Consider the following 17,533-nt stretch of genomic DNA (forward strand, 5'->3'; position numbering starts at 1 on the left):
ATAGGAGAGGCTAACACAGATGCAAGAGCAATTGGGCCGGCCAACACTGAAGCTAGTCCAAGAGGTGGATACTCGCTGGAACAGCACCTACCACATGCTCCAACGTATGCATAACCTCATGGAACCTGTGGGAGCAGCTTTGGCAGGTCTACGGACTGACATTGTGCCACTCTCATCCTAACAGTATGACATTATGGCAGAATGTCTGAAAGTGCTGTCGCCTTTCAATGACGCCACAGTTTAGCTTGTCAGAGGAGAAGAGAGTGTCCGGCTCAAAAGTCATTCCTCTTTTATCTATGCTACACCACACACTGGAGGAAGAAATGTGACGTGTCCAAACTCCAGAGACCAAAGCAATGGCTGAGAGTCTGAGGAGACAGTTAAGGGAGAAGCTGTCCACGCTGCAATCAATGAGCGTGATGTCACTGGCGACACTGCTCGATCCCAGGTTTAAAAAGATAGGCTTCTTTAGCCCCAATAAAGTGAGAGATGCCGAGAGGAGGCTCACTTCAGAATGTGCTGGTTTAAGAAACAGTGCGTCTTCCTCCTCCTCCTCGTCAACAGAACCGCAGGTATCAGAAGCTTCTCAGCCTGTGACTCAAGGTAATGGATACTGGATACTTTCGAATTGTGTTATTGTATTTAGTCACTTAAAGCCTGTTTGTCTGTCTTAGGAAGCAAACTGTGGAGTCGTTTGGACACCACAGTCCTGCAAACAAGGACCCCAAATGTCACTGCAGAGGCAACAGTGGAGGTCCAAGCGTACCTGGGTGAACCAAACATCAGAAGATTGGAGAACCCCCTAGAGTATTGGGAAGGGCGGAAAAACGTGTATCCAAATTTGTATACACTCACTGTTGCTTTTCTCTCAATCTCCACTTGATGGCGCAGTAGCGCAAGTGAAGCATCATGAAGCTTCGGCCCATGTGTGAACCAATTGGATGGAAAGCTTCAAAGCTTCAGGAAGCTTCATCTCGCCATCAATAGAAAAAAAAGCTCTAACCAGGTAATCCACTTGAAGGTCGAACAGAAAGTACCGGGTGTCACTGTGTGACCGGGCTGAGGAGGGAGACCGACTGGCTGAGTCCTGACAAACAGTGTATTTTTAACAAGCTGTCCAAGGAAAGGTTACACCGACCATTATTATAGACACGCAGGAAACATCTTTGAATACAAATTTTAATTGGGGAAAACTAGGATTTCAGTTAAAAGGTTGTAGCATGATATCACAAATTATTAGAAAAAAAGTTATGTTAGTTTAAATTATCACTAATATGAGAAAACTATATATCATTCAGATTGAGCTTCCTAGATCCTGTAGCAAAAGCAACCATGTTTGCTCCTGGTCTCATGGAGCTGACTGAAAGAATTAAACTCCCTCCTGAAACAGAAATGCCTGAACATTTCTTGAATTTTATAATAACATATCTGTTTGCATATCTGTGATATTCAAACCTTAAATGTTATGTGACAGTCTACATCCATTAAGGTCTTTATTTTGGATCAGAAAAAAAGGCCAATTATGTGTTATTACATTATAATCGCCTTTCTCAATTATGTGACACCTGTATGTCCATTCCTTACAGCTGACCCTGATCACATCAGATGTAATACACAGGCGTCTTCATTATGTTCTAAACAAGTCTAAATATGATTGGAGTTTTGGTGAGGGAAGTGAATCATGAACCAAATTGCACCTTTTTTCTGGATAACATGCAAAAATCGATTTTTGAAACGAGGCTTAGTTTTACACTGGTGAAACGTCTTTCTCCATTCACACAGGAGGAATGCAAATAATGCAGAACAAAAGATGGGATGGAGTGCCATTATAATGAGCCACACCTTGTATGTCATTCATCGTGATGTTCTTTCTGAAGAAAGATATCATGCATGAATCATGTCATTAAACGTCATTCCATTTCAATATAATTTAAATAGTATTGCATCACTTCCGGTTGCCAGCTAAGCAGCTCGCGATGTTTTCTTCTCCCCCTCCCGCTCCCTCTTGCTCAGAGTGTCTCATGTATAGCTATTCCTCTGCCTCCCTTAATGATAACGGTACATGCAACAAGTGTAGTTCATTTGCTAGGTTGGAGGCAGTTCTAAGTGGGTTAAATGCACGGCTCCGCACCATCGAAGCTCAGACAGTTACTCTAGTTAGCCCGCCTCCCCCCATAGCCGGTGCGGAGCTTTTAGCATTAGCCTCTGTTAGCTGTCCCCCGGCATCCCCCGAGTAGCCGGATGGCTGAGTGACTGTTCGAAGGGGTTTTAAGTCTAAACAGAAGTCCACTGAGCACCGCCAACCTCTTCACGTTTCGAACCAGTTTTCCCCACTCAGCGACGCACCCGCTGAGAAGCCCACTCTGGTTATAGGTAGCTTGTTGGGAGAGTTCACGAGGCAATTTAATCTTTTTTGTGACTCAGCACCTTCACTCACACCTGGAGCAAACACTGTACCCCCGCTACTACTGTACAGTAGTTAGCATAAATAAGCTTTAATTAAGTAATTTTAAATTGGTTCATCTACCAATCCATTTCATGCCGCGTATCCAGACCGAGTTTGTGTTAATTAAAATAATTATATCGCTAAGAATATTTTTAAAGACCATGTTTCCGGTGACTCAATATTCTGTGCCAACGGATGTCCAGAAACAGCATGTTACGTGATAAATAATGGATCTAGGTTTCAAAGTGTGCAACATTGGGCAAATGCCTTGTTCTCAATGACTCAGTAAGGGCACAAATCCGTGTCCAATAATAGACTGTCACATAACATTTAAGGTTAGCATATCACAAATACCAATTTCTTATTATTAAATTCAAGAAATGTTCAGGCATTTCTGTTTCAGGAGGGAGTATAATCCTTTTTTTGTGGTGTTTCAGTAAGCTCCATCAAACCAGGAGCAAACATGATATTTTAAACTAACATACATTTTTTTGTAATAATTTGTGATATCCTGCTACTTGACTGATATCCTAGTTTTTCCACAATTAAAATCTTTATTCAAAGAAATTTCCTCTGTGTCCATTATAATGGTCTGTGTAACCTTTCTTTGGACAGCGCGATAAAAATACACTGTTTTGGATACAAACACACTAGCATCCTGCACTGTAAACCTTAAGAGTACTACTAACTCATAATCATTATTCGTACATCAGGAAAGAATAAGTATAAATCTTTATAAAAAATGTGATACAGTACCGGTTCATGCAGCAATCTCTTTTTATCCTTCACATTCATGGAATTTGACTAGAGATAACAAAAAAAAGAATGCTTTGCTCAAAGACATTTTAGCCTCGTTAATGCTTGTGAGCAGTGGAGATTATTGCACCTGCCTGTTCAAGTACTATGCTTTTTGAGGTACTGCAAGTACACATGTATGTTCCATTAGCTCTAACGTGGATAAGATCTTCATGAAAAATACACCTGAGAAAATGAAGACGGTAAATGAGAAGAAATTTGTTGGTGAGGTGTGAAGAATCAGGAGGAATTTTTCAGACAGGGTTCAAATTCTGAAAACACAAAAGAAGACATGGTTTCTCTTTACCATTGTATTGCATTGAATTACATTGTGGCTGGTGAAGGGAACTGTGCCTTCTCCCAAAAATAATTGATAGCCACTGTTCCAATTGAAATTAAGTTTATTATCATTTGTTAAAATAAAAAAAAAAATAAAAAAAAAGATTAATGAAGAAAAAAGTTGATTTCTGCAGATATTGTTTTATCTATTTAAAACGTAACGAATGAAGCAACAGATTTTGACGTGTCTTAAAAAAAGTTTCTGTATTGTTTAATTTGATAGATTCAGAAAAATAGAAGATGGCTGTTGGAAAGATAGTATCGATTATCCTGATTCTGATAGGTAAGTTGTTTGATGTTAAATGAAATACTTTTGAAGGTTCACAATTACTAGTGAACAAGTTCTAGTGAACAATAAAAATAAAGTTACGGTGAAGTCCTTGGCAACATCTCATCCAATGTTTCTTGTAAAAACTCATAACGACAACAGCCGCCCAAACTAGAACAGCTGTGCCGACAACAGCCGCACCCACAACAACTCCCACTCCGACAACAACAGCCCTTCAGACAACAACTCAGGCACCCACCACAACTCATGCGGCGACAACAACAGCCGCACCGACAACAATGACCACGCCCACAACAACGGCCATACCCAAAACAATGGCCGCACGCACGACAACCGCCGCACTCACAACAACGGCTGCACCGACAACAACAGCTGTGCCGACAATAACAGTTGCCCCAACAACAACTGCCGTGCCGACAACAACAGCCGTGCCGACAACAACAGCGGCACCAACAACAACTCCCGCTCCGACCACAACAGCTGCAGCCACAACAACAGCCGCACCAATAACAACAGCTTTGCCGACAACAACAGCTGTGCCGACAACAACAGCTGTGCCGACAACAACAGCTGTGCCGACAACAAAAGCTGCACCCACAACAATTACAGTTCCGACAACAAGAGTCGCACCCACAACAACAGCCGCCCCAACAACAGCCGCACCAACAACAACTCCCACTCCGACAACAACAGCCCTTCAGACAACAACTCAGGCACCCACCACAACTCATGCGGCGACAACAACAGCCGCACCGACAACAATGGCCACGCCCACAACAACGGCCATACCCAAAACAATGGCCGCACGCACGACAACCGCCGCACTCACAACAACGGCTGCACCGACAACAACAGCTGTGCCGACAATAACAGTTGCCCCAACAACAACTGCCGTGCCGACAACAACAGCCGTGCCGACAACAACAGCGGCACCAACAACAACTCCCGCTCCGACCACAACAGCTGCAGCCACAACAACAGCCGCACCAATAACAACAGCTTTGCCGACAACAACAGCTGTGCCGACAACAACAGCTGTGCCGACAACAAAAGCTGCACCCACAACAATTACAGTTCCGACAACAAGAGTCGCACCCACAACAACAGCCGCCCCAACAACAGCCGCACCAACAACAACGGCTGCACCGACAACAACAGCTGCACCCATAACAGCGGCCGCACCGACGACAACAGCCTCCCCAACAACAACGGCTGCACCAACAACAACAGCTGTTCCAACAACAACAGCTGCACCCACAACATCTCCAGTTCCGACAACAACAGCCGCCCCAACAACAACAGCCGTGCCGACGAGAGCTGCACCCACAACAACGGGCGCACCAACAACAGCTGTGCCGACAACAACAGCCGTACCAACAACAACAGCTGTGCCGACAACAACAGCCGCACCCACAACAACTCCCGCTCCGACAACAACAGCTGCACCCACAACAACGGGCGCACCAACAACAGCTGTGCCGACAACAACAGCCGTACCAACAACAACAGCTGTGCCGACAACAACAGCCGCACCCACAACAAATCCCGCTCCGACAACAACAGCTGCACCCACAACAACAGCTGTGCCGACAACTACAGTTGCACCCACAACAACAGCCGCACCGACAACAACAGCTGTTCCAACAACAACAGCTGCACCCACAACATCTCCAGTTCCGACAACAACAGCCGCCCCAACAACAACAGCCGTGCCGACGAGAGCTGCACCCACAACAACGGGCGCACCAACAACAGCTGTGCCGACAACAACAGCCGTACCAACAACAACAGCTGTGCCGACAACAACAGCCGCACCCACAACAACTCCCGCTCCGACAACAACAGCTGCACCCACAACAACGGGCGCACCAACAACAGCTGTGCCGACAACAACAGCCGTACCAACAACAACAGCTGTGCCGACAACAACAGCCGCACCCACAACAAATCCCGCTCCGACAACAACAGCTGCACCCACAACAACAGCTGTGCCGACAACTACAGTTGCACCCACAACAACAGCCGCACCGACAACAACAGCTGTGGCAACAACAACAGCTGTGCCGACAACAACGGCCGCGCCGACAACAACAGCCGTGCCGACAACAACAGCTGCACCCACAACAACTCCCGCTCCGACAACAACAGCTGCACCCACAACAACAGCTGCCCCAACAACAACGGCCGCGCCGACAACAACAGCTGTGCCGACAACAACAGCCGCACCCACAACAACTCCCGCTCCAACAACAACAGCTGCACACACAACAACAGCCACCCCAACAACAGCCGCATCGACAACAACAGCTGTGCTGACAACAACAGCCGCACCCACAACAACTCCCTCTCCGACAACAACAGCTGCACCCACCACAACAGCTGTGCCGACAACTACAGCCACAACGACAACAACGGCCGCACCAACAACTCCCGCTCCGACAACAACAGCTGCACACACAACAACAGCCGCCCCAACAACAGCAGCACCGACAACAACTGCTGTGCTGACAACAACAGCTGCACACACAACAACAGCCGCCCCAACAACAGCCGCACCGACAACAACAGCTGTGGCAACAACAACAGCTGTGCCGACAATAACAGCTGCCCTAACAACAACAGCTGTGCCGACAACAGCCAAACCAACAACAACAGCCGTGCCGACAAGAACAGCTGCACCCACAACAACAGCTGCCCCAACAACAACGGCCGCGCCGACAACAACAGCCGTGCCGACAACAACAGCCGCACCCACAACAACTCCCGCTCCGACAACAACAGCTGCACCCACAACAACAGCTGCCCCAACAACAACGGCCGCGCCGACAACAACAGCCGTGCCGACAACAACAGCCGCACCCACAACAACTCCCGCTCCACAACAACAGCTGCACACATAAGTATAATGTCATCTTCACTGACGAATATGGCGAACTTTTCAACTTCTCTTATGTGATTGAGTTCAGGTAACATTTACTATGTTGAGAGTCCTACTTACTCTATTAACAATGTTTAAATGTTATAATGACACAAAAATTCAATAATAAACATATACATACATTTATAAGTTATTAATGTTAATATAATTTGATACATTTATTTTCTTTCATGATGCAGCCAAGCTGCCAACGCAACACGAGCGGATCAGACTAATTCAAAGGTCGGGCTTGTTTTCGCTCAAACTAATTCGACTCAAGAAATCCCAAAGGCTGCAGATGTTTCAAAAACCTTAGTAAACGCTGTGTCCAACAGTACCTTTAACGTCACTGTTGGTGCCGCTTCCGTCACTGTACTTCGTAAGTATACACTAAGCCTGAATTTGTTAACGGACAGAAATATCTATCAGAGTCTTTGAGTTGGTGTGTGTCCTTTTTTTTTACCATTTAAACTACCATGAAGTCCACTGTGACATTAACTGTGACTTAGCAAAGATATACTCATGTGTCTGTTTGTTCAATAGAATGCACTCTGGCTACTATTATTCATTTATTCCATCTTTTTTTTGTTTTTTACTGAAGAAACAACTACATTAAATTCGACAACTGCATCCCCCACCATTGCTGCAACTACAGCTTCCAGTGCTGCAACTACAGCTGCCAGTGCTGCAACTACAACTGCCAGTGTTGCAACTACAGCTGCCACTGCTGCAACTACAGTTACCACTACAACTGCTGAAACAGTCATAACAAGGCTATTGACTTTCAGATCTCAAGGAGAGACATTTACAAGTGATTTGCTGGATCCATCATCTGCAGCGTTTCAAAATCGAGCCGCATTGATAGAGTCAACAGTAAGTATTAGATGATAGATTGTTTCCCGTTTCAAAATTGGCAGCAAATAAGTGCCATTTTATTCCTGGTGTTGAGTTTTCAAATGAAATATTATTGAATACAGATCAATTATCTGGTAGTCATTAAAAACATTGGAATAGTGATACTACCGGCAGTTGTAGGTGAATTAAAAAGACAATGCACAAGTAAAGAAACACAAGCAAATTAAATAAATGTAGTAACAAATGATTTGTTTGTATTTCTGCAGCTCAGACCTTTACTCAAAGAAGCTTTTCCTTCGTTCCGCAATATCCGTGTGATTTCATTCAGGTAATTTGTTTATGTTATGATGATAAAATCTTAACAGCACTAATCATGAATGTATACGAATGAAACAATATAATATTTTGTAATTCCTTTTGCAGTAATGGATCAATCATCCAAAACTCACTCATTGGATTTTCATCAACATCTGCTCCTAATGGCACTGAGATTCGAAAAGTTTTGGTCGCAGCAGCTTCAAGCATCACAGCCTTCAACATTGACATCAACTCCATTTCTGTGGATGGCACACGTAAGCAATATTGAATGCTAGCACTTTTTTTTTAGATTATAGATTCCTTTTTTAATTTTTTTAAGCAATGTCTTGTTTTCTTTTCTCAACCTTTACAGAGGTTTCAAGTGGAGTAAGCCACAACATCAGTCTCATCACTGCATCCTTCCTTGTGCTGATGTCATGGATCCTGTCAAGCCAGCAATAGCATCATTGCTGATTACTGTTTGAATTTGCATTATTGCATGACTGCCATCACTAGCATGAAAAATGACTTCTTGATTCTTGTCAAAGAAGTCTTGTACAGCGTCAGATATACTTACTATCACATTTCATTTTGCAATTACTGCACATATTTAAGACAGTGGATTAGGTTTATGTCAATCTTAACACGTTTCTAGGTTTCACTTTATTCCATATCATTACATTACATTGCATAGAAATATCAGAGAGCATATTGTAAAGGGAACATGTGTCTAAAGTTAATTAAAGGAACAACACTGCAGGTCATCATGAGTCGTGGAACCAACCGTGAACCAAATCGTTTTATCATCATTATATATACGGCATATATGTCAAAAATATTGCAGTCAATTTGTTTTATTTATTCAAGGTGTATTTCTGTATTCATGCATAGTTTCATTCTGTGAGATTTCTAAATGTTTGTACAATATTTGTCAGAAACTTTACAATGATCAGAATAAAAGTCTTTGAAGAATTTAAATCATCTCTCGTTTGATGCTTTGCGAATTTGGTGGGAAGTTTATCAGGGAATGATTAATGTCTTACAATGAGCCTCAGCTGTTGGTGTGTCAGTTAATCAGGTTTGTTAAGAAGGAGAACTGGGAGGGGTGCAAAGTGTACTTGCCTATGAGATTATTCTATCTATTCACACACCACCAGACACGTTGTTATTAAATCAGCACCAGAAGCGCACATTTTTCATTTTCAAAATGACTCTCATAAATAGGAAGCATTTTAATAGATAGGTAGGTTGTGAAAGACTTAAGGCTACCACTTTAAGATAATACATTTTTATTTATCATACATCTTCTTAGAACTTGCCATTCACTCTTTATTTCTAAAGGTCTCCTTTTAAAATTGACAAAGAAGCCATTTCTGTTTTCTTAGAGGCAAGCATACACACACTTTATAAGAACAACAAATGTTGCATTGATGTCCATTAAAAAAGAAAAATATGCGTACATGACTTTCAAAAAATGAACAATTGAATAAAATTGTGAATTTTCAAACCAAAGCTTGTCTGGTAGTTTGTAGTCCTAGCAGGACAGACACAAGTACAATATCAACTATGAAGGGTGCTCTGTTTATCTGCTGCAGTAGCCCACAGAAGGTAGAAAATACACACAAGTATTAATGTACATGGAGTGAGTCGTAAATGCTCTTTCAGATACCAAGATGATGCTGGACGCACTGAGGCCTGAGGACTGCTCAGGAATGTGGACAGGGGTTGGGTTGACTGACACCTAACATGGAGAAAGAGAAATAACAACAGAACGAGGTCTTGTCCAATCGATGGACTGGAAGAGGATGAAGGGGGGCTTGACTTTAAGCTTACAAAGCTGGAAAATGTGGAAGATCAGGAGATCTCTTTGTGCCGACTGCCGGGCAGGTAAAACGATCTACGCCGGTCTGCCTGGGGCCGGGCACTGGATCTCTGTCCCATGGGATATATGTTGTGTAGTTATTGTTGTGATTCAATTTGTAATTGTGTTCGCTGTACTTTTTATATAGATCATTTTTATTGTATTTGGCTCAATTCTGTTAACCAGGCAACAGTGGGGAGGACAAGTTTAAGTTCAGTCACAAAACCCTTAAACTTCAGAAAACTTGAGTACAATAATAATATACGTACATATGAATACAATAAATATGACATCTACTTTTCACCCATACAAAGCATTTAGGAACAGTGGAATCTCTGCATAGTAATGTCAGGATCTGTAGTTATATGTTGTGTTTCCTGTTTTATTTTGAAGTCAGTGTTGGTCCATCCTGGTTAGATCCATAGTGATTGCTTGTGTTGGACCTGTTATTCCTCAATTTAAGTAATTCCACTGGTTAAGTGAAGAATAAAGTTTCTTTTCAACGTTGTTGGCATTTGGGTCCTGTCTCTCATGACAGGATTCTTTGGTTCATTTTGTGAAAGTCATCTGGACAATTATTTATTCTTTAATGAAGACCACTGCAACATGTTTTGTTCTTTTAAAGTGTGTTTACCATTGCCTTTTTAAAAGGAGAACTTTAGTAACATACTAACTTTAATAAGTGAATAACAAGTTTCTGAGAAGATGTATAATAAATACAAAAAATATTATCTTAATATGGTAGCCTTTAGTCTTTCACAACCTAGCTGTCTTTTAAATTGCTTCTTATTTGTGAGAGTTATTTCTGAAAATAAACAAAGGGTGCTGCTGGTGTTCACTTTAAGGTGATTTAATATCAATGTGTCTGGTGGTGTTTGAATAGATGGAAGAATCTCAAAGTTAAAGTACACTTTGCACCCCTCCCAGTTCTCTTTCTTAACAAACCTGATTAACTGACACACCAACAGCTGAGGCTCATTGTAAGACATTAATCATTCCCTGATAAACTTCCCACCAAATTTGCAAAGCATCACACGAGAGATGATTTAAATTCTTCAAAGACTTTTTATTCTGATCATTGTAAAGTTTCTGACAAATATTGTACAAACATTTAGAAATCTCACAGAATACAGCTATTCATGAATACATAAATACACCTTGAATAAATAAAACAAATTGACAGTGCAATATTTTTGACATATATGCCGTATATATAATGATGATAACACTCTAGGCCTATTTGGTTCACGGTGGGTTCCACGACTCATGATGACCTGCAGTGTTGTTCCTTCAATTAACTTTAGCCACAATATGCTCTCTGATATTGCTATGCAATGTAATGTTATGATATGGAATGAAGTGAAACCTAACATTTTAGTTGCATTTTTGGACAACAAAAGTGTTGTTCTGCTCGGTGAAGGATCCTGGACATTCCCACCCAGAAACGTGTTAAGATTGACATAAACCTAATCCACTGTCATAAATATGTTCCGTAATTTCAAAATAAAATGTGATAGTAAGTATATCTGACGCTGTACAAGACTTCTTCGACAAGAATCAAGAAGTAATTTTTCATGCCAGTGATGGCAGTCATGCAATAAAGCCAATTCAAACGGTAATCAGCAATGATGCTATTGCTGGCTTGACAGGATCCATGACATCAGCACAAGGAAGGATGCAGTGATGAGACTGATGTTGTGGCTTACTCCACTTGAAACCTGTGTAAAGACTGAGAAAAGAAAACAAGACATTGCTTTAAATAATACAAAAAAGGAATCGATGATATAAAAAAGTGGTAGTATTCAATATTGCTTACGTGTGCCATCCACAGAAATGGAGAATGTGTCAATGTTGAAGGTTCTGATGATACAAGATGCAGCGGCAAAAACCTTTCCAATCTCAGTGCCATTAGGAGCAGATGTTGATAAAAATTCAATGACTACGTTTTGGATGATTGATCCTTCGCTGCAAAAGGAATTACAAAATATTATATTGTTTAATTTGTATAAATTCATGATTAGTGCTCTTAAGATTTTATCTTAATAATATGAACAAATTACCTGAATGAAATCACAGAAATATTGTGGAACGAAGGAAAGGCTTCTTTGAGTAAAGGTTTGAGCTGCAGAAATACAAACAAATCATTTGTTACTACATTTATTTCATTTGTTTCTGTTTCTTTACTTGTGCATTGTATTTTTAATTCACCTACAACTGCCGGTAGTATCACTATTCCAATGTTTTCAATGACTACCAGATAATGTATCTGTGTCCTATTTGCTGTAAATTAAATAATTTTTAATTTGAAAACTCTTATTTGCTGCCAATTTTCAAAAAAAACAATCTATCATCTATTACTTACTGTTGACTCTATCAATGCGGATCGATTTTGAAACGTTGCAGATGATGGAACCAGCAAATCACTTGTAAATGTCTCTCCTTGAGATCTGAATGTAACCAATAGCCTTGTTGTAGGGGTAACTGTAGTTGCAGCACTGGCAGCTGTAGTTGCAGCACTGGCAGCTGTAGTTGCAGCACTGGCAGCTGTAGTTGCAGCAATGTTGGGGGATGTAGTTGTCGAATTTAATACAGTTGTTTCTTCAGAAAAAGAGAAAAAAAAGATGGAATAAATGAATAATGGTAGTAATAATAGTGCCTTCTCTTGAACAAACAAACACATGTGTAAATCTTTGCTAAGTCACAGTTAAGGTCACTGTGGACTTTATGGTAATTATGATTTTAAATGCTCATTGTCAAACCAGCAAACAAAAGATCAGGGCCCTATTTCTCGTACGTGTCTAACGTGTTTAGCGGGATAATTTCGCGGATGAGATTACACAAGCGAGGCTTTTCGATTCCTCGAAGCAAGTTTGGAAAAATCACCATAGCAACACATCAAAAAATTCAGTCTAGCTGGATAATCTGGCCCCGCCCCCTGAAGAAAGTGGCAGCTCATCTCCTCATTGATGAAGGAGCGATATTAGTTAGATTAACGTTTTATAGGGAGAGAGTTCTTATGACGTGATGATGACTTCCTATATGAGCGCTATCCATTCTGCCCACAAGGAATCATTTATTAAAGACCTTCTCGAGCCGTACATTGAACACGAAACGCCGCAGCATTGACTGCTTGCAGAGCCTTGTGGTACATTGTTGTACAGTGTGGTACATTGTTGTACAGTGTCGGTGATGCAGAACATCGGGAAAGCCGCTGTATGCCGTTGGTTTTGGTGAAATTTATGGATGTGTTCATTAAGTTCCCTGGCCATGTCCGAGTAAATGCAATACAAGTTATCCCGTATATGGTCATCTCCACATACATGAATATACACTTATATATTATCTACTTGTTCTGAAAGAGTTGAGATAGTTATGTTAGATCTCATTGGATGATGCATGCCATTACACCGACTGCCAGCAGGCACATTTAAAGAATGAGGCACTTAAAATGAGCCGATACATTTTCCACTGATGCTGCGTTGTGAGTAGATTCATGAATGTCAATGCAGACAAATGGATGTGAATAAAGAGGATTTCCATCCACTTATCTAAACGTATAGTCGGTGAAAGTCACCGAGCTGTGTGAGCCTACGGGTGATGTTATGTATAAATATATATATATATATATATATATATATATATATATATATATATATATATATATATGATATTAATGTTATGAACCCAAAGACGAGAGCATTAGATGTTCCGACGTTTGTGGGATTTCCACAACAAGTATAAAGCAGAAATAGTGGTTACTTTTTAATCCATGGTGAATGGCGGAAGTAATAAATGTTTCCATGGAGATAAGCCACGCCCCTCTCAAGCGCAAGTGAAGTGAATGAATTGATTAGATTTTGCTCTGATTATGGTCTGGAATTCCTCATATACGTTCATGATCATCTCCTGCTCCTCAGCGGAGAAAAACAGTCTCTTCCTTTGAGTTTATTTGCCTTTGTGGTGTTAGTAAATCATGGTTTCTGTAATCGACGCTTCTCCCTTTTGAAGTCGGACGGGCACGCGCAACTATCCTGTGAACTGACATCTGGTTCAAATTAACGAGATGGTTTGAGGGCAGATCAGCCTTTGAGAAACCAGGATAGCCTGATGTCAATCATCTTGTTAATTTTAGCTCGCTAATAGGACATTTGCTCGACTTTGTTGAGCCACGTACGAGCAATAGGGCCCTGGTAAACACACACACCAACTCACAGACTCTGATAGATGAATTACAAATTATATGGGATATATTTCTTTCCGTTAACAACTGTAGGAGTGAAATGCAGGCTTAGTGTTTACTTACGAAGTACAGTGACGGAAGCGGCAACAAAAGTGACGTTAAAGGTACTGTTAGACACAGCGTCTATTAAGATTTTTGCAACATCTGCAGCCTGTGGGATTTCTTAAGTCAAATTAGTTTGAGCGAACACAACCCCGAACTTTGCATTAGTCTGACCCGCTCGGGATGTGTTGGAAGATTCGCTGCATCATGAAAGAAAATAAATGTATCAAATTATATTAACATTACATGTGTAATATTACATTTTTCTTTAATTTTAACATTTAAACATTGTGAACTCTCAACATAGTAAATGTTACCTGAATTCAATCACATAACAGACGTTGAAACTGCCATATTTGGCACTGAAGATGCCATTACACTGTAGGAATAAAGAAAATAGTTAAAGTTAAAATAAGGTAATCTCCAAATTAAGTGAAGAACTGCAAAAGCAACAAAGAGAAAAATATTGAGAGTAAGTACTAACCACATCTATGAATCTTGCCTCAAGATCAATATATTGCGTGCTGCTTGTATTATTGAGTTCTTCTAAATATGGTTCATCGATGTCTGTTGAGAGGATCACAACTGTGGGAGCTTCAATAGTTGCTGCCAGCGCAGGAGTTGTTGTTGGTGCAGGAATCATTGCAGGTGTTGTTGGCGCTGGAGTTGTTGTAGGTGCGGCCGTTGTTGTCGGTGCAGCTGTTGTTGTAGGTGCGGCCGTTTTTGTCGGTGCGGCTGTTGTTGTCGGTGCGGCCATTGTTGTCGGGGCAGCTGTTGTTGGGGCGGCTGTTGTTGTTGGTGCGGCTGTTGTTGTCGGCACAGCTGTTGTTGTCGGTGCGGCCGTTGTTATCAGTGCCGCCGTTGTTGTCGGTGCAGCTGTTGTTGTTGGTGTAGCCGTTGTTGGTGTGGCCGTTGTTGGTGCGGCCGTTGATGGTGCGGCCGTTGTTGTCGGTGCGGCTGTTGCTGTCGGTACAACTGTTGTTGTTGTGGCGGCTGTTGTTGTCGGTGTCGCCATTGTTGTCGGGGCAGCTGTTGTTGCGGCGGCTGTTGGTGGTGCGGCCGTTGTTGTCGGTACAGCTGTTGTTGTCGGTGTCGCCGTTGTTGTCGGGGCAGCTGTTGTTGGGGTGGCTGTTGTTGTTGGTGCGGCTGTTGTTGTCGGTACTGCTGTTGTTGTCGCTGCGGACGTTGTTGTTGGGGCGACTGTTGTTGTCGGCACAGCTGTTGATGTCGGTGCGGCCGTTGTTATCAGTGCGGCCGTTGTTGCCGTTGTTGTAGGTGCGGCGGTTGTCGGAGCGGCTGTTGTTGTCGGAGCGGCTGTTGTTGTCGGTACAGCTGTTATTGTTGGTGCGGCCATTGTTGTTGGTGCGGCTGTTGTCGGTACAGCTGTTGTTGTTGGGGAGGCTGTTGTCGGCGCAGCTGTTGTTGTCGGTGCGGCCGTTGTTATCAGTGCCGCCGTTGTTGTCGGTGCAGCTGTTGCTGTCGGTACAACTGTTGTTGTTGTGGCGGCTGTTGTTGTCGGTGTCGCCGTTGTTGTCGCTGTCGCCGTTGTTGTCGGTGCGGCTGTTGCTGTCGGTACAACTGTTGTTGTTGTGGCGGCTGTTGTTGTCGGTGTCGCCGTTGTTGTCGGTGCGGCTGTTGCTGTCGGTACAACTGTTGTTGTTGTGGCGGCTGTTGTTGTCGGTGTCGCCGTTGTTGTCGAGGCAGCTGTTGTTGCGGCGGCTGTTGTTGTTGGTGCGGCCGTTGTTGTCGGTACAGCTGTTGTCGGTGCGGCTGTTGTTGTCGGTGCAGCTGTTGTTGTTGGTATGGCCGTTGTTAGTGTGGCTGTTGTCGGTGCGGTAGTTGTTGTCGGTGCGGCCGTTGTTGCCGTTGTTGTAGGTGCGGCCGTTGTTGTCGGAGCGGCTGTTGTTGTCGGTACAGCTGTTGTTGTTGGTGCGGCCGTTGTTGTCGGCACAGCTGTTGTTGTTGGGGAGGCTGTTGTCGGCGCAGCTGTTGTTGTTGGGGCGACTGTTGTTGTCGGCACAGCTGTTGTTGTCGGTGCGGCCGTTGTTATCAGTGCCGCCGTTGTTGTCAGTGCAGCTGTTGCTGTCGGTACAACTGTTGTTGTTGTGGCGGCTGTTGTTGTCGGTGTCGCCGTTGTTGTCGGTGCGGCTGTTGCTGTCGGTACAACTGTTGTTGTTGTGGCGGCTGTTGTTGTCGGTGCGGCTGTTGCTGTCGGTACAACTGTTGTTGTTGTGGCGGCTGTTGTTGTCGGTGTCGCCGTTGTTGTCGGGGCAGCTGTTGTTGCGGCGGCTGTTGTTGGTGGTGCGGCCGTTGTTGTCGGTACGGCTGTTGTTGTCGGTGTCGCCGTTGTTGTCGGGGCAGCTGTTGTTGGGGCGGCTGTTGTTGTTGGTGCGGCTGTTGTTGTCGGTACTGCTGTTGTTGTCGGTGCGGACGTTGTTGTCGGGGCGACTGTTGTTGTCGGCACAGCTGTTGTTGTCGGTGTCGCCGTTGTTGTCGGGGCAGCTGTTGTTGCGGCGGCTGTTGTTGTTGGTGCGGCCGTTGTTGTCGGTAGAGTTGTTGTCGGTGCGGCTGTTGTTGTCGGTGCAGCTGTTGTTGTTGGTGTGGCCGTTGTTAGTGTGGCTGTTGTTGTCGGTGCGGTCGTTGTTATCGGTGCGACCATTGTTGTCGGTGTGGCCGTTGTTGTCGGTGCGGCCGTTGTTGTCGGTGCGGCCGTTGTTGTCGGACCGGCTGTTGTTGTCGGAGCGGCTGTTGTTGTCGGTACAGCTGTTGTTGTTGGTGCGGCCGTTGTTGTCGGTGCTGCTGTTGTCGGTACAGCTGTTGTTGTTGGGGAGGCTGTTGTCGGCGCAGCTGTTGTTGTTGGGGCAGCTGTTGTTGTCGGCGCGGCTGTTGTTGTTGGTGTGGCCGTTGTTGACGGTGCCACCGTTGTTGTCAGGGCGGCTGTTGTTGTCGGTACAGCTGTTGTTGTTGGGGTGGCTGTTGTTGTCGGTACAGCTGTTGTTGTTGGGGCGGCTGTTGTTGTCGGGGCAGCCGTTGTTGTCGGTGCGGCCGTTGTTGTTGGTGCGGCCGTTGTTGTCGGTGCAGCTGTTGTTGTTGGTGTGGCCGTTGTTGGTGTGGATGTTGTTGTCGGTGCCGCCGTTGTTGTCGGTGCAGCTGTTGTTGTTGGTGAGGCCGTTGTTGGTGCGGCTGTTGTTGTCGGGGCAGCAGTTGTTGTTGTCAGTGCGGCTGTTGTTGTCGGTGACGCCGTTGTTGTCGGTGCAGCTGTTGTTGTCGGTACAGCTGTTGTTGTCGGTACCGCTGTTGTTGTCGGTACCGCTGTTGTTATTGGGGCAGCTGTTGTTGTTGGGGCGGCTGTTGTTGTCGGTGACGCCGTTGTTGTCGGTACAGCTGTTGTTGTCGGTACCGCTGTTGTTATCGGGGAAGCTGTTGTTGTTGGGGCGGCTGTTGTTGTCGGG

General features: G+C 43.9%; 2 long non-coding RNA genes across 2 annotated transcripts; one reads left to right on the forward strand and one right to left on the reverse strand.

Annotated features, from left to right (window-relative positions):
* Nucleotides 1–7,911: 7,911 nt before the first annotated feature.
* LOC117747665 lies at nucleotides 7,912–8,728 on the forward strand. Its single transcript, XR_004611449.1, has 3 exons — nucleotides 7,912–7,969; nucleotides 8,065–8,213; nucleotides 8,312–8,728. It is a non-coding gene; the product is annotated as an uncharacterized LOC117747665 (long non-coding RNA).
* A 2,471-nt stretch (nucleotides 8,729–11,199) lies between these two features.
* On the reverse strand, nucleotides 11,200–14,799 carry LOC117747663. Its single transcript, XR_004611447.1, has 7 exons — nucleotides 14,566–14,799; nucleotides 14,399–14,460; nucleotides 14,103–14,281; nucleotides 12,162–12,397; nucleotides 11,860–11,921; nucleotides 11,616–11,764; nucleotides 11,200–11,528 (listed from the first exon to the last, which is right to left on the reverse strand). It is a non-coding gene; the product is annotated as an uncharacterized LOC117747663 (long non-coding RNA).
* Nucleotides 14,800–17,533: the final 2,734 nt, after the last annotated feature.

Source organism: Cyclopterus lumpus, chromosome 18, assembly GCF_009769545.1.
Source record: "Cyclopterus lumpus isolate fCycLum1 chromosome 18, fCycLum1.pri, whole genome shotgun sequence".
NCBI lineage: Eukaryota > Metazoa > Chordata > Actinopteri > Perciformes > Cyclopteridae > Cyclopterus > Cyclopterus lumpus.